We start from the raw sequence: 27,369 nt of genomic DNA, 5'->3' as shown, positions 1-27,369 counted from the left end.
ATCTTCAAAGGCAACCCCAGGTAGAGCACATTACAGTAATCCAAGCGAGAGATGATGAGGACATGAGTTACTGTTGCCAGGGCCTCACAGTTGAGATAGGGCCACAACTGGCAAACCAGGCGAAGCTGGGCAAAGGCACCTCTAGCCACAGCCTCCACCTGCTGCTTGAACAGGAGCTGTGAGTCCAAGAGAACCCTCCTCCCAAGTCACAGACCACCTCCTTCAGGTAGTACAGGTTACTTTAGCAAACATTGGTTTGGGAAAGTGTATTTGTCAAGGTAATCTGCATTTCTGCCCTTACTCAGTGAGTGTGCAGGAACTCAGAAATGCCAATACCTCCAATTTTTTGAAATGTGAAAGTGTGTATTTACAAAAGTATTTTGAAGAATAAGATTTAAGCTCTTATAATTGAAGATAAATGTTTGAAAACGTGGCTTAAATCGTATCTTGCATTATTTTTGGTTTCTAGATATGATTTAAGCCACGTTTTCAAACATTTATCTTCAATAAATGTTAAACTAGGGAAACCTGCCCTTTTCTGAATGTTTTGATAATTAGAGATTTGACTGAATAAGAATTTTGCTTTTCCATCTTATACACCATGAAGCTCTCCACACAAGCAGTGTGGAGAGCTGGATGGGGTTTGGTGGGGAGAGTGGGCTTCACCCACTCTCCCCACACATGAGCACTCAGTGTGCCCTGGGCAGTTGGACTGACCGCAGACAGGATTACCGGCTCCATCACGGAGCCGGTAGGGCTGTGGGGATCGGGGACCTCCTGGCCCGCAGAAGTCCCAGAATGCCCCACATGAGTGCACAGGGCATTCTGGGGAGCCTCCCGACGCTGGGAGGTCAGGAGGCTGCTTGTGAGTTGCTGTGGTGCGCGGCTCCGCCTCACCATCTCACAATCGAAAAAACAGGGTTAGTGGAACACTCACTCCACTAACCCCATTTTAATGGAGGGCTAATTTGGTGGGCTAGTCACCATTGAACCACGGGGCTCACCTGCAAGTCTGGTGGTTCTCACTATGTCATGGAGATGGGCTCCCTTAGCCAGGTTTTTCCCCATTGTGAGAATAGCCTCCATGACTAGCATTTGTAATTCTACTATTTGTGCTTGAGCATTTTAATAGGTTTTGGGTAGATGGAGAAATTGAAATACCATGGTTCTGCTGACCTGACAGGCCTGTAGGAATGCAGAATACTTCTTGCTGCTATCAATTGTGAAAGGTTTAACTAAATTTTTAAAAACCTAGTTAAGTAAAATGTGTATCATATCTTTCTCAAATTAAAAAAAGGAAGTTTTTGCTTTCCAGCCTCTCTCTCTCAATCCCCCCATGTCCTACTTTTTAAAGTAAACTCCAAGTAAAGTATTCTGTGTATGACTGCAGAAACATTTATGTTGAACCACCAAGTAACTACATACATGCAGGAAAATACAATCATGGGAGCTCTTCCATTGAAAATTGAGAGTGAATCCCATGTATGTTTACCATAGTTCCACCATATACAAGAGAGTGCTAGTAGCAGACAGAATAACACAGATAAATACCTGCGTTTTTCACACTATGGAGACACTTCCCTATAAAAATTGCTAGTCCAAACCTCACCATAAGGGTAGATTCACACATGCAATATTTGTAGGTTATTTATACACACAAGTGTTAATACACACAGTGTATATATATTTATACACACAGTGACTCTACTGTGTGTATAGAAACACACATGAAGAGTTCACTCACAATAACATGCAATCTCTTATCACAGAAAGCTGCAGAAAGTCTTTTCATTGGTGTTATACCTGTATGCATGTGTGTGGGGGAAATCGAATATGCATGTAGCAAACATGCTATGTAACTCTCTAATACCGCAATACAATGCAAAGCAGCTCATAGGATTAAGTTTAAGGCCCTGACTCTGGTGTAAGCATGCACTATCGCCCTTGGGATCATGTTAGGACCTGATCTTCACTAAAATGCTCCTGCCATCAGTTTCGATGATCAGGTAGCGAAACGAGGAAAAAAACATGCTTGTATGAGCAGAGCAACATTACAGTGATGAATTCAAATGAGACCTCACCACCTTCTGTGAACTGGAAAATCAGGAGTTATGACATTCCAGTTTGTGAAAGACACTTTGTGACCAGGGATGATAGTGGTATAGGGAGGGAGGCCGGGGCCGGTGGGGGTGGTGTGGTGGAGATGGCCTGTACCCATAAGCAACTACAGATTCATCATGCCACCTTCAAGTCTCTGATAGACTCGCATCTGTACCCAGCCCTTACCAGCTTCAGAGCCCTCTAGTTCATGTGGTTTGCTGAGAAAACAGTGTAGCTGTTAACCCAGTGGGTAGGATTGCTCACAGTACTGCAAGCCTTTGAAATGTACTAAAGGAAAAATGGCCACAATGAGTTGTCTTTGGACTGAAAATTAAAGTGCTGGAAAAATTAAGGGAGACAGATCCTTTGCTTCATAATATCTCGAAATATTTTCTTAGTCTCAAAGCCAATATTTGTAAAGAAAGCATTGACACTGAGTAAGAATGCCACACTCCAGCCAGTTTTTATTCTTTGGGTGAAAAGATTGCCTTTTTGGCCCATCTTTACATAAACAAAACAGAGAAAGTAATTAAAAGGCTGCACGTTCTATGAATTTATTGCAATGTAATTATTCTGGAGGAAAAATCAGTTTTAATATTGGCACATTTATTTATATTACCAGAAAACTAACATTTCACAGAACGGACTTATATTTCAAAGGCTGATGCAAAACAGATTGCACAACTGATGTGTGAGTGTATACATGGAAAAAAAATTGCTTATATTTAATAGGGGGACAAGATGTAAACATGTTTAAATATCGCTCCAGAAATGGTTTCAAAACAGTTAGGTTTCTGCTAGACATTTTTATAACTGAACACTGGCAATTTCTGATGGTGAAAAGATGAGAAAAGGAAGTTGACTTAGTTTGATTAGCGGCTGCAACAGCCCAGAGGACTAGAGATGGAGAAATTGGAGAATGCATTTGTGTTGCCTGTGAAGCCTTTAAAAAAAAAAATGAAAACTGCACGTTGGACCAGAGTAAACTGGTCTAGCCTATTAGCACAGCTCCCTATCTAGACACACTGCCTAAAGATGTCGCTTGCCTAAGGGATGAAGTCGGGGGTGGGGGGTGGCTAGGTCAGTGCACAGTGAAGACACAGTGTGCATGAATACACAGGCAGTTTAATCCCAGGGCTGAGGCCGAGATAGCCATCAACATTATTTTGCCAGTGCTCCCCCCAGCATATGTATAGCAGCTCTGCTGTATAAAGTAGTCCCTGAGCTCTGATATGTAGATATTGCACCAAAAATGACTCCCAACTTGGCAAACAAATCTGGGTAGCATGACAAGGAGTGCATCCATAGGAGAGGGCCACACAGCTCAATGTTAGAGCACATTCCAAGGCAGCTCCTTGCATCTTCTAACTGTGCTATGTAGATTTAAGATTTTCTTGCTCATCTTTAAGCCAGTATAGGAAAGAGGAGTAGATCAAGAAGCATGTTTGCATATTGGCAAGATCAGAGATAAGTATGCGCTTCATGTTCTCCAGGGAAAGTGCTTCATGAACTCATACTTGCTTCTGACATTATAATGACTGCTACGACACAAATGCTTTTTCCCCTGCTTTTAAAAAATGCAAATAATGGAGAAATGTAATAATGGAAGTAGCAAATGGCAGTGCTTGTATCTTATCTCTCAGGAGGACTGAGTGAATATGTCAATTTTTGGACTCCTTCACATTAGTGCCTTGGTCATATTTACAGAAATGTTACAACTTTGCTGGATTCTAATTGAAATATTATGAACCATTTGTAAAACACACACACAGTCAGTTTCTTATGGTCAAAAGATCCAAAATACAGCATAAAAAACAACAACAAAAGAAACAATTTGATGTACCATTAAATATCAACAAAACAACCATTTAAGCTCTTAATTTCCTCCTACGTTTAATCACAGCTGCGAAAAATTTAGCAAAAGCAAGGGTTACCTCAGACCTGGATTTACCTCAGACTTTGCATATACCTGGATTGATCAACCAGGTTGTGATACCTTTACCTTTTACCTTTTGTAACACCCCCCCCCACACACCCCTGGTTCATTCATATATAGATGGAAAGAGAGCAAGACCCCTGCCCCCGCCATGTTCCTACTTGAAATAAGACTCTTGATGCTGCTAGATTTCAGACATACCAGGAAGGCTTTTTAATCTCCAATTATAAACTACTCAGTGTTGTAAAATGGGCTACATACATACAATTTTACCTGGTGAGGGAAATTCCAGGCAGGCTGAAGTTTCTAGACCTCAATGAGGGTCTCCATTGTTCCTTATTTTTTCCTGTCATTTTTTCCACTGAAGCTTGCAATCACTGCCACCAGCAGGGAAATATAGGTGTTGCGGATTAAATTACCCTGCACATTTTACTTACCCGTAATGAGTCTAGGAATGAGTCTCCCTTGCCCTTTTAGGATTCCTCCCCTGGGAATACTTCCCCAACCTGTCTGTGGGCATGAAGGCAGTGGGTACTGGGAATCCCTTGGGAAGCCACTGGGCTGAAGCAACATAGAATTTACAACAGAATTGCAACACAGAACGTTTCCCCCTCTCCCCTTCTTTCTCCATAGGGTAGTGTGGGAAATTGGTGTGTTTTATTTAGCAGAGACTGGATTTTTGATTTTTAAAAAGATAAGGACTTATTACAGACATGCTTCTACTAAGGGAGCAAAAACAAGCAAGCAAAATAATTTCATTTCACATACTCGTCCATCAAAATAAATGGAACTGGGGTTGCTCTCTGTACACCTGTACATATTACCTAGACATTTTATGAAATGGGCCCACTTTCCCTTTAGCTATAGAAAGTATTTCTTCTTCCAGGGGTGTAGCTAAGGGAGAGGGGGCCTGTGTTCGTCCCTTTCCCTGGTGGACCCTCAGAGCGAGGGAGATAATGAAAAAAATAGGGAGGAGTGGAGCTGGGGGGGCCTCTCAGGAGCTGGGCCCCCCTGGGTTCTTTGAACCCATCCGCTCAATTATACTGACACCCCTGCTTCTTATATCATATTCAGGATTTGAGGTTCAGCCAGTTTCAACTTAATCCAGATGTCCCTCTTCATTTCCAGAGAATCTCAGGAATGTGTGCCCCAGAAGTCCCTGTTCTGGAGGATGTGTCTCCATTGCAGACAGGAAACAAAGGGAAGAATCTTAACAAAGAACTCCTGCACCCATATATCTTTCTAGTATTGACTACACATATTTCTTTCCAGCAAGTTTTTAACTGGCCATTTCTACTTGGAGCTCACCATGAGCGGTGTCAGGTAGAATTTGGAAAACACAATGGCCATGACATTAATGTATGAATAGTTACCACTTTCTGTGCTATGGGAGCTTTTTCAGATGGTGACTTTACCGCAATTTTAATTTGGGACGGTGGGTGTGGTTCACATATCAGCCAGATTTACCCCAAAGTCTGTGCAATATTTCAGAGAGCACTTCACACATGATTTGGGGTTTCCCCCTCCATATTGCAACCTAGACTGATTTATGTCTGGGGTAAAAAAATCCTTTTTTTGTGTTGAAGTATCTGTTATGCCCCGAACTCACAGTAAAGCCTCGCAGTACACCCACAGTAATGCCTGCTGTCTGAAAAAGCTCCTGCCAGAGATGAAATCAATTGATCTAAACTCGAAAAACTAGTGCTTGGAAAACTAGCTCTATAGCACAGAGAGAGTACAAAGCAAGAAATCACAAATAACAAAAAGGAAAATTTCCTCTATTACCTGTGTGTTGAAATTCATTTTGTCAATCTCAGTACTGAAATTGTTTTCTTCCCCTTAATTGTCTGAAATACACAATTCACTTATAAATGTATATTGGCTTATTAAATATAATGGGTGCTCTGTAGTAAGGAGACATGGGAAATAGTCTTTGGAATCTTAATGAATATGTGCTAGCATTATTTTTATTATTAGATTTTTTTTTTTGAGACCACAAATATATGATTCGCTCATCAGCAAAATGCTCCCATTGTCTTGCTGTGGCTGTGGCTGCAGTTTTAGGATCCTGCAAAACAGGAACAGGTAAAAAGGAAAATGTAGGAAATGGCTGGAGGATTTGCTTCCCTTTCTCATTCCTATGTATCAGCATGTCTGGCAGGGAAAAGTACAGGCTGCCAAAGAGCCTGTGAACCACAACAATGCATATTGTTTTATTGCTGAATTTTGAATGCCCTAGTAAAGATGTGAAGGTCAGATTTAAAACGGGGTGGAAAATTGAGGAAACTCCTATCTTTTCATTTTGAAACTTTCTGATTCTGAGGTTTTTTTAAAAAAGGATGAGTTATACAGTTAGTTCCAAACTGCATTATTCATTGAAATGAGTGGGGTATAAATCAAATAAATAATGGATGATTTTGTCTAGCTGCAGTTACTAAGATCCTTCCTGTGTATGATACACATTGACTTTACTTGACAATAATATCATATCATGTAACTGAATATCCATATTTATTGCTGTTTCTTAATTATATTATAGAGATGTTTATTTTCTAAACTCTGCTCTAAATTTCTTTCTTTTCCCCTCAAATAAGAATTTTTTAATTTAAAGGTGGAAAAAGAAAAAGAAATTTGGATTGTACAGTCTTGAGCTTCATACAGGTACATGTGGGGCATTGCAGAAAACGTTCAAACAGAAAATCACATTGCAATATTAAAGTACTTCCATTCTTTGAGTATTCCAGAGCAAAGAAAAAACAAAATGCAAATTAAACCATAATTACTTAAACAAATATATGCTAGATAACCTCAGATTTAACAAAAACCAAATCCTGGTTGTGGGTGTAAATCTTGCGCTATGTTATAATTTATGAGAGGTGCCCAAGATGCCCAGAGTGTTTCATCTGTGTTATTCCTAAGGTAAGCTGTGACTTTGGCCATTGAAGCATGCTCTCATATCTTTAATGTCCATTCATCCAGTGTCAGAAGTATCTGGGAGCTCCAATTTGCAGCATAAAGAATCCTTGCTGCCGTAATCATGTATAAAGATAACTCAGTGTATTTATCCGGTATGGAAGGTTTAGTCATATTTAACAACAACAAAAAGCTCAGGTAAGTATGAAAAATTTATATTTAAGATTTTCTGCATCATAGCATGACCCCCCCCCCCGGAATTGTTGCGCTTTATCACAGGTCCACTACATAGAAAGATAGAAAGTCCCCACCTGCTTCCTGCACTTCCAGCAATCTCCCGGGTAATTACTGTCCATCTTATTGATATTGGCAGGTGTAATATACCAACAAAAATACATTTTGTACCTAAATTTCTTCCGTTACTTCAAGATAATGCTGAGGTCTATACACAGTTTCTAAGTCCAGATAATAAAACCTTCCTTTTGTTTACTACACTGATGACGGTTGCTGTTTTCATCTTTCCCTCCCTATGTATTCAATGCCAAAGGCAAAAATATAATTAAGACATCTCCAGATACAGCAAGCCTGAGAAGTACGTATTTTATATTTTTCCATTCCCCTCCCCCCACCTTTCAGTATTTTTCTGAAAAGGAAAAAAAACCCCAAACTCCCCATGTTTTTATGGCTTCAAAATGTCGCCATCTCTCTCCGTAAGAGACCTGCACTGTACATCTCTGCTGTTTCTGGAAGCACCAAAGCTAGCACTGTGTGCGTGTTGCTCTTAGAAGCACATGTGCTGTGTTAGTCAGGATGTCAGCCAATATTTATAATAAAGTATTTTGTTATGTGTATTATAAAAATTATGTTGCTCTAAATTAACCAAACTGCCATAGCTATTGCTAAGGTTCAGATGATCTAACATTTCAACCCCTATATAAAGTACATTCACTGTACAAACGAGTATTAGTTTTAAAGTTCCACCTAGGGGTGTAGATAGGAAAGAGGGGGCCCATATTGCCCCTCTCTCCAGCGGCAAAAAAAAAGAAAATAGGGAGGGGTGGAGCTGGGGGGGGCATCAGAAGCTCGAGGGCCCGGGTTCTTTGAACCCATCTGCTCAATTATAGCGACACCCCTGGTTCCATCTAAAGAATGCTAGAAATTGTGGTTTGGTGAGTGTTGAGAATTACATTAGAGATCTTTAAAGATCCTCACAGGATTACTGTTCCCAAGGTTTCCTTAAAGAATGAGAATCACTGTTGAACTAGATTAAATCTGAAGTCTGCAAGGCTGCTCAACTGTGGCCCTCCAGCCAGGGGTGGATTAACCTTTTTGCCGCCCATAGGTAAAAAGGCTTTTGCCGCCCTTAAAAAAAAAAAAAGCTGGGGGGGGGGGAATGGGGAAGTCCCCGCTTTTACATTGATTTGAAAAAAAGCCGTGGCGCTGGCAGTAGCTGCCTGGAGGGGGGCAACTGGGTGAGGGGAATGTTCTCCCTTTTGCCCCTAAAGATTGCTGGTGGTGGGATGGGGTGCGGCGGTGGTGGCAGGCTGCAGGTAGGGTGAGGGGGCAAGGAGGGGAGAGTCACAGTGCCCCCCCTTTTACTTCAAAGCCCGCTGTGTGGGTAGGCGTGCTGAGCTCCAGCTGCTCCCTCCTCCTCCTCCTCCCCTCCTTCTAGCTGACTGAATGGACGGGCTCTGCTATCTGCAGACTGCAGCCCAAGGAAGGAAAAGCCGGAAGCTCTAAATATGTAACAGAAAGTCTGAGATGTGAATATTCATGTGGAAACTTGGGTTGTTGAATTTGAAAGGTGCTCATTCCAGCTCTACCAGGGATTTAGTGGAGTGTGGCAAAATGCGACATCTTGTTTCTTCTGCTCTCCTATGCATTTTGCCCTTGTCAGTCAAAATCGAAACATCCTTACTTCACAGATCGAGGTTTCAGCTCCAGCTGAATGGGAAGTATAAGATATTCTTATTGGCTAATATCCAGGTGAACAAAGTGCTGGTGCTGCAAACATACAGCATGTGCCATGAAGGAGAGCCAATTTCTTTCAATCTCCCTTCCCTCTGAAGCTTGCTGTGCCCCTCTACCCTTAAACTGAAATAATCGTTTAAGGGAGTTCAGATTGCTCAGTAATGTAAGGCATGCATTGTCCAGTGGAAGGCCTGGTTTCTATTAATTGTCTATTTTCTTTGTATTGTCTGCATTGTACCTTATAAAATGAATGATTTGCATCCGTGGCTCTTCTTTTTATTTCCATTTTCAGTGGCAACTCCTTGTATCATAATATTCTCCTGTCATAAAACATCCCAAACTGGTTAGCCATAAGAGGCAAAACATAAAATAATACCTCCTGACTGCTTAATCCTAGAAAATATGGTAGAAGCAGATTTCCTGCTGCATTCCAGTACAAAAGCTCACCATGGTTTAATAACAGCTTCTACCAAACGGTGACTTCATAATTCTAGTAATATAGAAATATATAGAGAGTAGTTTTAGTTATTAAGGAACTAAGGAATTTTATTGCATTGACATGGATTAGATTGACATATGCCTTGTGATTGTTTTGTATTTTATTTTGTTTGTCAAAAACCATAAATAAATTCTATTCTGTTCAATGATGGATTGATTGATTAAGTGCCATCAAGTCGGTGTCGACTCTTAGTGACCACATAGATAGATTCTCTCCAGGATGATCTGTCTTCAACTTGGCCTTTTAGGCCTCTCAATGGTGCATTCATTGCTGCCGTAATCTAGTCCATTTACCTTGCTGCTGGTTGTCCTCTTCTTCTCTTTCCTTCAACTTTTCTTAGCCTTATGGACTTCTCAAAGGAGCTGGGTTTTTGCATAATGTGTCCAACGTATGATAGTTTGAGCCTGGTCATTTGTGCCTCGAGTGAAAATTTTGGATTGATTTGTACTATGATCCATTTGTTTGTGTTCCTGGCTGTCCATGGTATTCTCAAAAGTCTTCTCCAGCACCAAAGTTAAAAGTGTCAATACTTTTTCTGTCTTGCATCCATAGAGTGTCATGGGAAAAATCATTGTCCGAACGATTCTAATCTTTGTAGGGATAGACACATCACAGCATCTAAATATCCTTTCCAAGGCCTTCATTGCAATCCTACCAAGTGCTAGTCTGTGGCATATTTCTTGACTACTGGATCCTATGCTGTTGATGGTCAATCCAAAAAGGCAGACGCTATCGACCTCTTCATTATCAATCCTGAGGCTGCTTGCCTCAGAAACCAACCCATTGTCTATAACCAACCCATTGTCATTAGTTTAGTCTTTTTTACATTTAGTTGTAGTCCCATTTTCTCACTGTGCTCCTTGACTTTCATCAGTAGAGCTTGCAGATCATCCCATGCTCATCTTCTTCCAATTTAGCTCCTCTCAGTATATGTTCAGCATATAAGTTGAATAAAAAAGGAGAAAGTATACAGCCTTGTCTTACTCCTTTGCCGATCTGCAACCAATCTGTTTCATCATGTTCCGTCTGGATTGATGCTTCCTGTCCTGTGTATAGGTTTGTCATGAGAACAATTAGATGTTCTGGGATGCCCATTTTCCTAAAGATATTCCACAACTTGACATGGTCAACACGATCAAAGGCTTTCCTTAAGTCAATAAAGCACATATTGAGCTGGGTCTCACGATCAGTGAGACCCAGTTTAGCAGAGTGAGCGGAGAGAGCGGGCTAAGCCCACTCTCCCCACACATGAGCAGGGAGGGAGCCCTGGGTGGCTGGATCGGCCGCCCACACGATTGCCAGCTCTGTGATGGAGCTGGTGGGGGCTGGGGAGCTCAGGGGCCGTGCGGCCCCTGGAAGCGCCAATATGCCCTGCATGAGTATGCAGGGTATACTAGGAGGACCCCCGGAGCCGGAAGGTGGCTTTTTGCCTCCCCTCCGGGGGTCTCCTCATGAGTAGCCACAGCGCGGAGCCGCAGCACGGCTATTCACGATCGGAATGCCCAGGTTTGAGGAGTGCTCGCTCCACAAACCCGGGCTAAGGGGAGGGCTAAAAGAGCTGGCTAGCCGCTTGTAAGTCACCGGGCTCGCCTGTGAGCCTGGTGGTTTACACAATCAGCCAAAATCGGGCTAGGCTCTCCTAGCCCGATTTTTGCTGATCGTGAGAATAGCCCCATTGACTTCTTTCTGGTATTCTTTGGCTTTCTCAATTATCCAGCGTACATCAGCAATGATGTCTCTTGTTCCTACGCCTTTTCTGTAACCTACTTGAACATCTAGTATTTCCCTTTCCATGTAGGGCTCCAATCTGCGTCGGATGATCCTGAGCATTATTTTGCTAGCATGTGAAATTAAGGATATTGTGCAATGGTTTGTGCAATCTCTTCAATCTTCTTTCTTTGGCATAGGTACGTAGACTGATCTCTTCCAATCTGTTGGCCTCTGTGTCATTCTCCACATTTGCTGGCATAGTTTGGTTAGAGCTTTGACTGATTCTTCATCTGTTGCCTGCCATATTTCTGTAGCTATTCCATCAATTCCTGTAGCCTTCCAACTTGGTAATGACCGGAGTGCTGATCTAACTTCATCTTCCTGTACTAGAGGTTCTTTCAAGTAGGGAATATCTTCTAGAGTATCTTGGATGTTGACGTCCCTGCTGTACAGATTTTCAGTATACACCTTCCATCTCTGTTTGATCTTCTCTGAATGAGTTACTATCCGTCCTTTGGCATCCCTTAACATACAAATTCGAGGTACTGAGATCTTTTGGAAAACTTGTTTTTCTGTGTCTATTTCCATCCTCAAAGTCTACAGATGTCATTGTAATACTGCTCCTTGTCTCTTCTAACTGCTTTCTGAAATTCCCTATTAAGTTCCTTCCTTAGCTTGACCTTGGCTTCTCTTCTTTGCAAATTCAGCTGTCTGTTCTGACATCCATTTTGCTTTCTTCTGTTTCTTGGTCTTTGGCAGTCTCTTTTCACATTCATCCTTAACTTCTTTGATTTCATTCCACAGTGGTTCTCTATCAATGAGGTTCAGAATGAAAAAGTGGTTCCTGATATTCTCTTTGAAAATGGTGGGTACATTCTCAAGATCATACAGTGGAAGCTGGATAGCTTTGTTTTTCCGCTTTAGCTTGACTTGGAACTTGCACATGAGCAGTTCATGATCGGTTCCACAATCGGCCCCTGGCCACATCTTTACTGTTATAACTTTTGCACCAATAATGCAATCAGTTTGATTTCTGTGTACTTCATCTGGTGATGTCCATGTGTATAGGCACTGCTTTAGTTGTTTGGAGAGTGTGTTAGCAAGGAAGAGATCACTGGATTGGCAGAAATTAATGAGTCGTCCTCCTGCTTCATTTCTGTTTCCTAGGCCATACAGTCTGACTGTGTTTTTCTCCTTACTGTTTCCAACTTTGGCATTCCAGTCTCCAACCACCACCAGCACATCTTGCTTGCAAGTTCTGTCAATTTCAGACTGAACTTGAGCATGAATCTCAACTTCCTCTTCTTTTGCATCAGTTGTTGGGGCATAGACTTGAAGAACTGTCATGTTAAAGGGTTGTCCATGAATTGATATTAGTCAGTCACTGACCACATTGTAGCCAAGTACTGTCATTCCTATATACTTCTTAACTATGAAAGCAACACTGTTCCTTCTTTGTTTTCATTTCCTGAGTAGTAAACAGTATGATTTGCTGACTGAAAGTGTCCTATTGCAGTCCCTTTTAATTCACTGATGCCCAAGATGTCACTGTGTCGAGCTTTCCCATATTAATGCTTCTTATATTCCACGTTTCCATTGTAATTCTCTTTGCAGCTTCATATTTTATTTTACCGTATGGCAACATCAGTCACTAGACATCCAAAAGGCTTTATTGAAACATAATATAATATAAAACAAAATTCATAAAAAGATAAAAATAATAATAAAAACACATTACAATTTAAAAATTAGATTTCAGTTAAAAGCCTGGGAAAACAGGAATGTCTTCAAGGTCCTCCTAAAAACAAACAGAGAAGGAGATGCTCTTATTTCAGCAGGGAGCGAGTTCCAAACCCTGGAGCAACCACAGAGAAGGCCCGGTCTCGAGTTGCCACCAAACGGGTTGGCATAAACCATAACTGGTCCTCTCCAGATGATCTTAATAGGCGTCAGGGTTGATGGCAGAGAAGGCACTCTCTTAATTACCCTGGACCTAAGCCACTAAGGGCTTTATAGGTAACTAGCTGACCCCGCACAGAGCATCTGTGCAGCTGTGTACTGAGCCTGTGACATCCCCCGCAGCTCGCTCTCCCCTCTGCAGCTCGCTCGCTCTCCCACCGCAGCTCGCTCGCTCCCCCCCTCGCAGCTCGCTCAATCTCCACCCCGCAGGTCGCTTGCTCGCTCTCCCCTGCAGGTCGCTCACTCGCTCTCCCCCCGCAGCTCGCTCTCCCCCTGAAGCTCACTTGCTCTCCCCCAGCTCACTCGCTCGCTCTCCCACCCGCAGCTCACTCGCTCTCCCCCCGTAGCTCGCTCGCTTGCTCCCCCCCTCAGCTCACTCGCTTGCTCCCCCCCTCAGCTCACTCGCTCTCCACCCCTCAGCTCACTCACTCTCCCCCTGCAGCTCGCTCACTTGCTCTCCCCCCTCAGCTCACTCGCTTGCTCCCCCCCGCAGCTCTCCCCATTGGGTGGGCCAGGGCCAGGCCATCCCACTACCGCCTCCCACCTTCTCCTCCCGGCTGGTAGGGCTTTACCCTCCCTCTGCCCACCTCCTCACCACTGCCATCATTTCTCCCCACCACCACCTCCTCTTCCTGGCCGGCAGGGCTTTGCCTGCCATCCACCCACCACTTCTGGCTGAAGGGGCTTTGCCTGCTGGCCCTCCACCTTTGCATCCTGACCGCCACCATTATTTATCTCCGCTTCAGTGCTAGAACTCTTGCACGCTCTAGAGCATCTCTGTGTTAGTACCTGATTGCTCCCCTCACCTCAGAGATCTTCCCACCCTCACATGGTCTGCACTCCTGCTCCTCCTCCATCCCATTGCTTCCATCCTCCTCATCCTCCTCACCCTGCCGCCTATTGGCCAGGCTGCAGCCCTCTATCCCCAGAGACCTCCCCACTCTCACCCGAGCCCCGCTCCTGCTCCTCCCTTCAGGAGCAGCAGCGGTGGTTGACCGGGCCATTCCTCACTGCTGCAACCACCATGGCCGCTCATTTCCCTCAGGCCGCTGACAGGCCCAGGCCCAGGCCCATCCCTTGCCTGACTGCCTCCCTCTGACAATGGCCTCAGTAGCCCCAAACAGCAGCAGCGGTTGCCTGGACCCTTCCTTGCTGCCAGTGCCACCATGGCCACTCATTCCCCTGTCAGGCTGCTGACAGGCTCAGGCCCTTCCCTTGCCCTTCCTTCTGTCTCTCTTTCCCCTCCCTTCTTTTTCTCTTTCTCTCTCCTCCACTCGCTCTTCTCCCCTCTTCCTTCCCCTTCCCTTCATGTTTTTTCTTCCTCCTTCCCTGAGTTAACAGATTTTGTTCATTTACACAACGGCATCCTCCTTCTCCTGAAGGGGCTCTTTCCTCCCTCATGACCTGTCTTGAGAACAGAACAGGCAGATCTAAACCATCTCTCGTATCCCAACCCCCTACAGACAGTACCTCCATCTTGTTTGGATTCAACTTCAGCCTGTTATCCCTCATCCAGCCCAATATGTCCTCCTGGCAAGCACTTAGTGGGGTCATGCCATTTCCTGGTGAAGTTGGTATGGAGAAATAGATCTCGGTGTCATCAGCATATTGATAGCATTCAGACCAAACTTCCTGACGATCTCTCCCAGTGGTTTCATGTAGATGTTAAAAAGCATTGGAGACAGTATGTTGAGGACCATCTGACCTGAGGGGCCCATCATCTGGCACTACATTGACAATCATTCTATTTTGTCTATCTGTGTTGTTTTCTTGGTAAAATACAGGAGTGGTTTACTATTGTCTTCTCCCGCACAGTATGAAATGATGCCTTTGTTGTTGTCACTTAAGTGATTGTCCACCTCCAGCACCTTCCTATATCACTGGAAGATGGTGGAGGTGGGTGTTCTTATATACAGATAATAAACAAGGAAGGAAGGACAGTGGCAGTGGGTGACAGGGAGACCTGTGGGTGGCTAGTGTTTGACCCTCTTCATGCCTGCACCTGGGGCAATCCCTCACTCTGCCTCCTGACAGGGGGCTGCATTTGAGCCGGGGCGGGGGGGGGGAAGCAGAAAATGATAGCAGTCTTCAGTTGGGAGAATGACAGCCAATATAGCTTGGGGTGAGTGAGCACAGAGGGAGAGATAGGCAGCCTGTGTGAGGAGGAAAGGGTGAACAAGCAGTACACCTGCAGCTCATTTCCCTCATTTCCCCCAGCCCATTTCATCTGCAGTGATTGCCCCTGCCTCATGGAAAGGTGTTATCTGGTGCATACACATTTAGGATAGTATAATTTTGCCCTTCCACAACTGATTTCTTTTATGTATGTATCTACTCCTGGTTATGATTTTTCTTAACATAGTAAAATGTGTTGCAGTTTTCACCCTTTAGTTCAACGTCTCACCATCTGTATAAAACAAGAAAGAAGGAATGACTAGTGTTTGGTAGGTGGGAGAAAGGGTGCCAATGCCAAACAGTTAATGTGACCTGCCGTCAGATATATAGAGAATCACTGTCAGAGTTTTAAGACGAATTGCAGGAAAATATATGAATGTGACCAACATTCAAAGAAAAGATTCTGACAGCCACTTATCTTATTCTTGTATCCCGCACACTATGTTAGAAATGTTTTGACATGTAATATAGTCTCCCCCCCATCTTTTGTTTCTTTTTCTTTTTTTACTAAGGATGCCTATCATTTCAGGGGAAATATGAATGCACTTCACAAGTTAACAGTTACAGATACAGTATTTGTCTTTGTCTTTTTCGGACCTCTGAAAAGTATAAGCATGCATATGTATTCAGTACTTGGTTTGGGCCCCTTTTGCAGCAATTACTGCCTCAATGCGGCGTGGCATGGATGCTATCAGCCTGTGGCACTGATGAGGTGTTATGGAAGACCAGGATGCTTCATTAGCGGCCTTCAGCTCTTCTGCATTGTTTGGTCTCATGTCTCTCATCCTTCTCTTGGCAATGCCCCATAGATTCTCTATGGGGTTCAGGTCAGGCGGGTTTGCTGGCCAATCAAGCACAGTACACTGTATACTTTTCAGAGGTCCAATATTGTTCTATTCTATAATCCTTGTCTTCTTGGTTCCATGTAATATTCTAATTTTCTGGGATTGTGGATTTGGGGTTTTCATGAGCTGTACGCCATGATCATCACAATTATAACAAATTAAGGCTTGACTTATCTTGCTTTGCATGTAATCCGTCTGTCTCATATATCAGTTTCACCTTTTAATTTTCATTTCTGAAATTAATGGACTTTTGCACGATATTCTAATTTTCCGAGTTTCACCTGTATGTGCGCATGTGTGAACACCCACACACATAGAGTTTCACAATCTGTCTGTTACCATTAGGTTGAAACTTAATGGTAAAATATGTGGAACTAGTTTTTCAGCTGGTCTTAACTGGCAGTTTCAGTTCAGCTAACTTGATTCACCCCTGCTAATTGCGCAAAGAGACACTTCTTAAAATGGTGACTTTCTTATATTTAGCAGGGTGAGCAAGCAATTGTCTCTATACAACCCAACATAGTGACCTTCCCAGTGGCTGTTGCCTCTCTTTGTGGTTTTTTTTAGACTGGGGGACAATCTTTTGGGACAAGTAACCATCTTTTTTAGGTATACCACATTAAGAACTTTTTTGGGTCAAAAAGCAGTATTTGAGTTGTCATCTACACTTGCCAATGCCTCCTAACTTTTCCAGTGCTTAGAAAAAACAAGATAACTGAAAACTCTGCAAGGATGCAGAACTGGGTTTTTTAAGAATTCTAGTTACATTTTCTCAATAAAAATAAGGAGCCCACCATAGCTGTAATCCAACATTATTTGTTTGTGCTGAGGGAAAAAAACCAAACCAAATCAAAACAACAATAAAGAACTAGCTCTATGTCACACATCTCAGCATCAGAATAATACATTACATTTTGATTATCATCAAAATGCACAGTTCAAATGGCCCCATTGATGTTAATGGAAATGGTGCAGCAGCAGTATTGGGTAGATCGTACTTCCAGCTGTCAAAACCAAAGAAGTGAAATGGAAAGGTACCAACAAAAATTAAATTTTGCTGAAGGTGTCAATGTGAATCACTTAAAAATCTCAAAATGTGTTAATGCTAGATCAAATTTGAGTGACTATATAAGGCAATATTTTCTCCAATTTGTTGTATTAATTGGGGAAGTCCTGACAATGTGATGCATTAATTGAGAAGTTTAAAGAGGCAAGTTTGAAATTTTTCTTCACTAACTCACAGCAAGTAGTCTTTCAACATTAGATCAAAATAATCAATCATCGTTCACAAGTCTTCTCAAGATCCTGAGGTATTTCCATATGTCCCAGTCACGCTTATAGAAAGGCCAAAGAAGAAGCCTTTTAAGATGAATGTCAGGAAACAAAATAGCTGTAGCTTGAAAATCCATTCCAGAGTGTGGGATTTAGACAAGAGGCAGCTGCCAAACATTCTGCCTGTGTGGCAAATGGGTGTTGTCTTTGGGGCTGAACCAGAGTCAGAAGAACATGTGTCTTGCAGTGGACAACCAGGGAGAGAGAGAAGGAGGCACCCTTGTTCAGCCATTATGCTGCTTTTTGGAACTCTTTCTCAAAAAGATAGGGTTCCCTATTATACTGCAAAAGGGTACTAAATATGAGAAGCTTTAGAGGAAACTCACTGTCCCCCAATAAAACTGAGGCTAGTAGACTCACTGTCCCCCAATAAAACTGAGGAAACTCACTGTCCCCCAATAAAACTGAGGCTAGCTGTAGTGGGTTCATAATTGCATTTGGATACGAGAACCCCAAATTCAAATTTCTGTTCAGCCATGAGGCTTCTAGGCTGGTTCTGAGCTGAATTTACCTCATAGGGCTGAAGGTATCTGTGATAAAAACTGTAAACAAGAACAAGAACAACACAAAAACCTTTATACACTGCAAAATGCTGTAGAAATTATTTGTGGTTAGATTAGAACCGGACATTCAGTGGCAGACCAAAGTCTGGAGACCCTGGTCACTGCTGAACAGCTGAAAATTGATTTGGGGAGGGAAAGCAATAGTTAGGGGATGGGTGTTTAATCCTTTCCTCATCCACAACTTCCTCCCAGCTACTTTCTCCACCAGAAATGTTCTCTCCAGCTGTGGCAAACATGGAGCTACCTTGGAACTACCATCTCGGGGGAAAGCAGCTGGTGGTGGTAGTTTGCAGGAGAGAAGTAATGGGTGGGAGAAGGGTTAATTGCCTACAAACAACACTCTCCTGTCAGTTCAGCACTGAAACAGGTAACCGACCCAGTCTGCTGCCCAACACTTCGTTCATATGTGAACTGAAATATAACTTGGGATCTATATGAGGCCCATTTTTCTAAGCACTGTACTGAATCAACAGAGCACTGTAGTCCAGAGCAGTAATTTGATCTATAAGAAAAGCAATGTCTTGAGGCCAAAGTTCTTAGCTCGTAGTTTTCATAGCCTTTATGGAGAAATCATAGCTTTAGAATTTGTTTGAATCTCTTTTTGCTGAGACTCTAGTGCTCTTGGGCATAGCATGGAGCCTGACCAAAACGCTCTCCCCCTCTTTTGCTCTCTTCCTCAGACTTCCATAATGATTTCTTCCTAGCTAGCATTTGCTGACAGATATGTCTTATTAGAACAAATGTGCTTCACAGCTAGCTTGTGTCTTGCACACCTAATGATTTGTCCATGAATATACTGAGCACAGATACTTCTGCTATGTTTTAACTGAGAGGAAGCGAGAGAGATTCTATGGCCACTAGGGAACTTCCTTTGGGTGGAAAGAACCCTCAGATATAAATGGAAAGTCCTTATTTGATGGCAAGCATGTCCATAACAAGCAGTTGTCAAGCACTTACAATGTTGAGAGAGCAGCTCTTGCACATCAACACTCACTCCATCATTTTCAAGGGGAGAATTGTTTCCCTTCACTTCAGACGATTCCTTAATTCATTATCCTGGGGTGATGGTTGTAATGCTTTCTCAGTTCATTGGAGCCATCCACATTTTCTTGATCTGGGTTATCAAAATATATGAAAGAAAGAGGAGGTGTGCTATAGTCAGTATCACAGTGGCACAGAAAAAACACACAGCCTCTTATTTGTCACAGTAGTTGGCCGGGTACTGATATTATATTATTTTTTATAGTACCTTTCAACAAGGTTGGGGCAATAGCTTAGTGGTAGAACATCTGCTTTGCATACAGAAAGTCCCAGGTATCTCCAGGTAGGGTTGGGAAATAGTCTTGCCTGAAACCTTGGAGAGCCATTGCCAGCCAGTGTAGACAATACTGAGCTAGATGGACATGTAAAGAAGGGCACTGTAGACCTGGAAAGGGGGCAACCAAGATGATGAGAGGCCTAGAGCACCTTCCTTATGAGGCAAGGCTACAACACTTCATGCTTTTTAATTTAGAAAAAATGTCTCCATTGGCAGGATCCAGGCCTTGAGCCTTATGTTGTGCAGGCCTGCTTTAAACCTGTGCTTAAAGCAAACATACTGGGGAATGGTCATGTTGACAGAGGTACGAAATTTCATCTGAATGCGGATCTCTGTGAATTCTGCATGTAGAAATATGGCTGTTCAGCCTGTTATTGGTTCCCATCCAAGCCTTTCTCGCAAGCAGTAATAATAAACAGCCATGCATAAAAAGATTGTAAAACCAGATCAGCTGCAAAGGATATGATTATTTCTGGAGCTGCAGAAAACCTTGCGGTTCAGGGCCAATTGAGACCAATGCTAAACCCGTCCTCCCATTTTTAACGGGCATGCAAATTTCCTCTAAGTTCCTTCATTTCAAGCAATGCCTTTCAACAGCCTGTAGCATACATTCCATTACTATTATTCTCTGTGTAGATAAATGGCATGCAACCATGGGCTGGTATGTTATTGTAGGGCAGAGCTAATAAAACATCTGGCTCATTCTCAGGAAACTTTCAGATTTCAAAATACACTCCTAATCTTCAAGGTTACCCTGTTTTGCCTTTTCACCTTTGGACTATATGGTTTTGCTTTAAAACCTTTCATCTTAAGGATTTTTCCCCGCTTAAAACCTTGACAACCTTAAATAAGAGCAAAATATTTCAGGTTACAATAACTGGTTAATGCTTTTAATCAAAATGACCTAATATGTGTTCAATTTAGATGTACTTAAGAGGGTTATTAAAAATTTAAACGCAACTGATTTTAAAAACAGTCACTATCACAAGCCATACACCTTCAAAGGGTCTGACATATATTAGATGGTATTAAATATGGGGGAAAAAAACCTTCTGTTTAAGATGAAAGCTAAGGTGCTTATGATTTTTATTCATGATCCAAACAGCCTGGAAATTTCAAGTTAAGATTGTCACCTTAACTTTTGTGCTATGTAAGCAGTAAAGAATGTACAATCTTGTATATTATTTTATTTACTTATTTCATTTGTACACTGCCCATCCTAAAATGGCTCAGTGTGGTTCACAATAAAAACGCCATTTAAAATATTAATATAAAACACACAATAAAAGCAGTTAAACTATTAACATAAACCAATTTTAAAAAGCCATTAAAACCTCTTAAATATTATTAAAATCCAGGCTGAAAAGATGGGTCTTTATGGCTCTCTTGAAGGCCTCCAAAGATGATAAACCTCTTACACCTACGGGGAGTGCATTCCGCAACTTAGGGGCAACAACTCAGAAGTCCTGATCCCAAGCTGCCACCAAATGAACTAATGGCACAGTGAAGACAGACCTCTCCTGATGATCTTAATGAGTGGTGAGGATCTTGCACAGAAAGGTGCTGGACGCCTTAGCACGTAATGCGGAACCGCAGTTGAATAGGCTTACATCCCTGTGGTTGCATCCAAATGTGGGGAACTGCAGTTGGGTGTGGCGACAAAACCAAGGGTTCAGGACTGGAACTCCTAGTGAGTTTGTAATGAGTTTTGTTGCTGCAACCTAAGGTTCTAGGCAGCCTGAGGTATGTTCAAATTTGAAACCGCAGGCTGCTGGTCCTGGAAACGGCGTTGAGGGAGGAAGCTCCTCCATCAACTCCAGTCAGATTGGCCATGCAGGCCGTCCTTTTATAAAGAAGGAAGCCCACACAGCCAGCTCTTATACCTCTCTGTAGTCTCTCTGCAGTCTCTGCATACCTCTCTGCAGTTTCACTGACTGCATGCTCTCCTGAACATTCAAATTCGGAAGGGAGAGCAGGGGTGAGTGGGTGATGGAACCGTGGATCCATTAGACCCATAGATCTGTGTTACATGTGATTGTGGCAGGCTGCTCTCTCAGGTAACCTGCACCTAAGCTGGCAACAGGCTGTGCAGCATGGAAGATAAGCAGAAAATAGCAATCTTCTTAAGCATAGCTTGTAGAGAGGCTGCAGATGTCTTTAATAGCATGCAGCCAACTCAGGGAGATAGAATTATGTGACTGCTCAAAAAGATTTGCAGACTATTGCATATCAAAAAAACCTGTTGACCAAGTATACAAGCAAGGAGAAGCCAGAAAACAATTGAGGAAAGCAGGATTCTTCATAGATCACCCATAGGCTGACTGTACTGGGAATAGAGCACCAAAATGCAATACATGTGGATTTGTTCATCAGAATAGACCGTGCCTGTACTGGACAAGAGGTGCAATGCAGTTTAATCACTTTGCAGAAGTCTGTATGCAAGAACAACAAGCAATCAGGAGAATGCCAGAAAGCAATCAAGCACATGCAATCTGTCAGGATGGTGTAGAAGAGAGTTCTGAAGAGGAGTTCTGTGTTGGAACTGTGGATTCTGAGAAGGAAGTTGACTGCACTGTAGAGCTGGAGACTAATGGAAATGTTATTATGTATAAAATGGACACATGAACACAGGTAAATATGCTTCCAGAATGAATTGTCCATGAGCTACATCACAAAGACAAACTGCATTAAAGCTCCCACTCCCACCCCAAATAAAAAGATTGCAAGCTTACAATGGGAAGGTAATTCCCACTAAAGGGGCTCGTCAGCTAGAGGAAAAAGTGTGGAATCAACTTGAACTACTCTCTTTCGTTGTAGTGCAGAGGAATGCTTGCCCAATCCTAGGTTTGAAAACCTGCTGGCACTTGAGTCTTATTAAAAGGGTCTACACAATTCCAAATGATAAGGATGTGTGGCTTAAAGACCAACATAGTGAAGTTTTTGAGGGCACTGGTATTGGGAACAGATTACAAAATAGAATTAACAGAATCCAATCGTCCAGTCATCTATGCTCCTTGGAAAGTTCCAATGGCTTCAGCAAGGACATCAGCAACAACCCCAGCCTGCAGTTTCTGATGAAAACACACTGCTGCAAACAAATAATAGACTAGCCCTGATGCAAGGAACCAGAAATTTTTCTGTGCAGGTCCATTAGACTGCATAGAGCTCCAGAAAGACTCACTGGCAGGGTTGAGTTTATGTCACCTGCTTGTCACTGTATATACCTATGACTGTTTTTATATTTCATTTTTAAGGGGTAGATGTGGGAATAGTACACTATCCCTTTAAGAGTTGTTTAGTTTCGTTATTGATTAGAACTGACTGAGTTTGGCCCAGCAGAAGCATGTTGGAATTGTACTAAATGCAAGCAAGCAAGCAGAGCTCTCTCCTAAAAAGAGATCTTCAATAAAAGCATTGTGTTTGTTAAAACTTAGAAGACTCTTCTCCTTTCTAAAAGAACACTACATAAAGCAGCCACAATTTGTTTGATCTTTCAGCTAAACATTGTGCCGGGAAAGATGCATCCAGACAGAAATCAACAGGTGGCGCTTCCCTACCCATGCAAGGTGCATTCTGACATTATACTGTACATAGTATACAACAAACGGACTGTTCAGATAATGTGACATGCAGTAGATATACTTTCTCACAAAACCAGGTTGTGGTATTAAGGTAAGTGTTACTGGATTCTAGAGGTAGTTTTAGCCCTGGCATGTTGTATGCTAAGCCCAAGCATTGAAACTCAGCTAAAAGCAGGACCAACATTTTCAGACAGCCGGACAAAGCCTATATTCTTCTTAAGCAATTAACCAGGTATTTTTAACATGTCTGCAAATGAAAGGGATTTTATGGTGATTATCATTATTTTGAAATTTCTCCTAGAAAATTTCCTAGGCTGAATCCAAGCAAGACATGGTACTCACTGTGGGAGGGCAAGTGGTTAGGAAGTGGTTTAGATCTGCCGGTTCTGGGCTGGGTTGCACTTCCCCAGAAAAAGCAGGTACGTAGTCTGGATGGAAGTACTTCTGGACCCAAACCTCTTCCTGATTTCTCAGGTTGAGGCAGTTGCCAGGAGTTCTTCTTATCAGAATTGGCTGATTCGCCAGCTACGTGCATTTCTGGAGATAAATGACCTTAAAACAGTGGTGCATATGCTGGAAACATCCAGACTTGACTACTGCAATGTGCTCTACATTGGGCTGCCTTTGTACATAGTTTGGAAACTGCAGTTAGTATAGAATGCAGCAGCCAGGTTGGTCTCCAGGACTGCCCGAAGAGATCATATTACAACCATTTTAAAAGAATTATACTGGCTACCAATAGAGTAACAGGAGAAATACAAAGTACTGGTTATTACCTACAAAGTATTAAATGGCTTGGGTCCAAGGTATTACAGAGAGCACCTTCTTCTTCATCAACCCCACCGTCTCTTAAGATCATCTGGGGAGGTCCAGTTGATGTTGTCGCCGACTCTGTTGGTGACGACTCGAAACTGGGTCTTTTCTAGAGTTGCCCTGGGATTCTGGAACACACTTCCTAATGAAATTAGCGTTTCCCCTTCTCTGAATGTTTTTAAGAAGGACCTAAAAACATACCTGTTTAGTCTGGCTTTTAGTTTATAGTTTTAAAGCTTTGGTTTTAGAGTTTTTATTGTATTTTAAATTGTTTTAATTATGTTAATGTTTTAATTGGTTTTATATTGTGATCTGCCCAGGGATTTTTAATGGGGTAGTATATAAATGTAAATAACAACAACAACAACAACAACAATAATAATAGAAGTAATTTTGATGAAATTGAAAGGTTCAAGGGGCAAGAAACTAGATAGGAGAAATTACAGGCTTGTTGATACACACTTCTAAAACATAGAGGTAAGAAGCAGCTTACTGATGTTTGGTGGTGGCAACAGCAGGTGCCTTTGTAGGGTATGGCAGGCTTTTGCAAAGGGTGGAAGAAGCAGCACTTGAAGTGGAGTCCCTCTGGAACAAGGGAGCAGGGCTGGTAGCTGGACAGAACCAATCTCCAGGAAGAGGTCTAGCGCTTCCCAAGCTGCTTCCACTGCTGCCTGCAAAAGCACAGCATGAACTGAAAAAGAAAAGAAAAGAAAACACACACAGGTACAGCATAAAATAGTTCTTTAAAAAGGAAAGGACATCTGCCACCATACTAACCACAGGAAAACTGCCTCCCACAAAATTGCTGCCCCTTAACAGCCCACCCCATATGGTCATGAGAACAGGCTCATTGGCTGATAAATGACCCTGGAACTATGGGCGCCTGGAGGGAGGGCAAGAGGGGGCAGTTGCTCCCCCCCGGATTGAACCTGTACCCATTGAATTCAGAGGGGCATGCTCCCAGGGAGGGAGGGTATTGGATAGCTGGCTTTGCGGCATGCCCTGGAACCATGGAACAGGAACAGGAACAGTGGAGCAACACAGCACAGCTCTGTCTCTGTGTTAATGGAAAGTTAAGCCTAAGAGCACATATGAGGCAAAACAGACATTTATGCCCTACTTGTAATGTGAAGAATGCTGCTCTAGCTTGCACCATAGGAACAAACTGATGCATAGGATTATGCTACCCAACATCATGCGTTCTAAACAGGCACCTTCATATTGTTCGAACGGTCCTCTATATCAGATGGCACATTAGATAGGCATGTTAGATCTAATCCACACATGATTAATGTGCTGTTGGGCTAGATTTTTGGGTGAATGGCAGATAACCCTGGGTGTTTTCAGCAGAGGGAAATAGATGGTAGAAGGGAACAATCTAAAACTGATGGTCAAAAGTGCATGCCTCTTCCCTCAAAGATGCACTGGCTGGCCATGCAAAAGCAGGCCTTTAAGTATCTGCTCCTGTCCTTGAAATGACTTTCACCAAGAGCTTTCCCAGACATCAGGCTTTACCACGAGTTTACTGCAAGGCTTTACTGAGATTGCAACTTGGTGCAAAAAACCCATGCAAAAAGTGGATTTTTAAATCCCGGACATAAATCGGGCCAGGCTCTAATGTGCAATAAAAACACCGAACTGTGTGTGAAGTGCTCCTCAGTACCTTGCATGGACTTCGGCGTGAATCCGGCCAATGTGCAAACGCATAGCCTTCATTCTGAGCCAAAAGCCCCATCTGGAAATGCTCCAGGAGGCTTCAATGATCAAGATCCACCTTTTATGCTACCTAGCCCTGATTTGGGAACTCTTGTTTCCAATATCCACGCTTGTTCTTCCCAAACACTCCATTTTGAAATTGTTGCTATAAACATCCTTGGGTTTATTTTTTTTGGGAAAGGTGGGGTATAAAGAAATATATTTTTAAATAAAATATAATTGAAATAATCTTCAAAGACTAGACTCATTCTGGAGGTTGCAAGGTTCTCTAAAGGCCAACTTCATATGAGTAAGGAAATTGCAAGTCATAATAGCAGCAGGAACAACAGCATACAAATCTGAGATTTCTGGCTCTTGTTCACATATTTAAACCACTAGATGCCTCTGCAAAATAAATCTAATGATGGCATAATTGTAACTTTAAAACCACATAAATTGTCATAGAGTCATTAACCCCCAAACCCCAATCTAATACAGAATATCAGATTGGCTGACTGGAAAGAATCTCAGAATCTCAGTGAACTGAAAGCTAAAATAGTAGGGAAATTTCCTGTGGTTTTTAAGTAGGTGCCACTGCAATATAATTTGACACATTTTACTTATTTACAGAAGCACCTTCTGAGAGAGCAATCCAAAGAATTACAGACAGTCCTTGCCATAGGAGCTACTGTAACCTAGACTTTTTACCTTCATGAGTATAGGAGAAATGTGCATATAAATAAAGTTAAGATATAACATTGTTCCAAATGTATTATTTATTTATCATATTTAACAATGTGTTTAGATTTTAAAAGATTGTGAAATAACTATATCATATATTATAATATCATATATTATGATATTCTAGTTATTTCACAATCTTTTAAATCTAAAAGCATTATTGAAAGTTTAAAAAAGGTACACAGATGGTCTCAGTTCAGTGCATGATAATGGAGACCAGTCTGTTCAAAGTGGCTCAATTAACAGATTCAAATGCACAGATTCTGTTGTACAGAATATTATACAGTGATTGCAGTTTGAAAGTTGCTGAATGTATTGTGTACCATTGTACAGCCACACACACAAAAAAATCACACTAAGTAACACTTTTGCTGGACATACCTGCTTGCAATCAAGAAATTTCAATAACTTCTAAACCCATGCCACACAAACCCTTGTCAGGCATTCAGTCTGCGGGATAATGAACACCTCTAGGGGGAAGAGAGGTGGCAAGTTTTGCTTCCCTTATAATTATAGTTGTTCACTGGAATGTCTGTAGTGAGTCTCTGTGCATCTATACAGCTGTATGTGCTGCAGGTTTCTGCAGATGTTCTGATGAACACAGATATGTTGTAGGGTTGAGTCTAGCACTCCTCCCTTTGATAGATGCATTATCTTCAGACTGAATGATATGCTCCATGCATTCTCTATATATTCAGCTGGAGTATGTGTGGGCGTGTGATCCATGTGTCCAGCACGGACAGGGCAATTGTCTTTTGGGGAGGTAAGGTTTTATAGCCTTCCTCCCTGCGCGCCCCAAGCCCTTTCTCACAGATCATTAGAAAGGGCTCAATATATGCTTTCTCAGTGCTGTTCTTCATGGCACCACCCTTTCATCTTTATTGCTTCACAGTCCCCAGTCCCCAGATTTACCCATGATGTTGTTTTATATATTGGTTATGGCTTTTTGTTGACAGTGCTACAGTGCTATGTGAGATATGATGATGCCATGGATGCTGGTAAAGAAAATCATATGGATCCCTATTGACAATTGGATTAAACAGCTGAGTGGATAAATCAGGTCAAGGAACAAGGCCAAAGAAGGAACGTGGTGCTAAGAAGCAGTAGCACAAATCAGGAACAAAGGAGCACTGATCAGCATATAAACATTGCAAATGTCTATCAAGGCGAGATTTCTTTGGGTAATGAGCCTGATACTACCACTGAAGCAAATCTTGA

General features: G+C 42.4%; 2 long non-coding RNA genes across 4 annotated transcripts in view; one reads left to right on the top strand and one right to left on the bottom strand.

Annotated features, from left to right (window-relative positions):
* Positions 1 to 27,369, top strand: LOC128348171 (uncharacterized). The gene is made up of 3 exons (XR_008317978.1): positions 1 to 226; positions 22,819 to 22,993; positions 27,108 to 27,369. It is a non-coding gene; the product is annotated as an uncharacterized LOC128348171 (long non-coding RNA).
* The window catches only part of LOC128348172 (uncharacterized), a 104,960-nt gene continuing 81,789 nt past the window's right edge, over positions 4,199 to 27,369 (bottom strand). For 2 of the 3 annotated variants that reach the window (XR_008317979.1, XR_008317981.1), the window contains 4 exons: positions 24,209 to 24,406; positions 18,961 to 19,117; positions 5,822 to 5,883; positions 4,199 to 5,213 (listed from right to left, as the gene is read on the bottom strand). This is a non-coding gene — a long non-coding RNA (uncharacterized LOC128348172). Of the gene's footprint in view, positions 5,214 to 5,821; positions 5,884 to 14,996; positions 15,496 to 18,960; positions 19,118 to 24,208; positions 24,407 to 27,369 lie in introns of those variants that run through there. The other variant, XR_008317980.1, reaches the window with a different exon arrangement.

Source organism: Hemicordylus capensis, chromosome 2 (assembly GCF_027244095.1).
Source record: "Hemicordylus capensis ecotype Gifberg chromosome 2, rHemCap1.1.pri, whole genome shotgun sequence".
NCBI classification, from domain to species: Eukaryota; Metazoa; Chordata; class Lepidosauria; order Squamata; family Cordylidae; genus Hemicordylus; species Hemicordylus capensis.
Note: the sequence above shows the minus strand (reverse complement) of the source record. Positions and strands in the feature narration are given on the sequence as shown.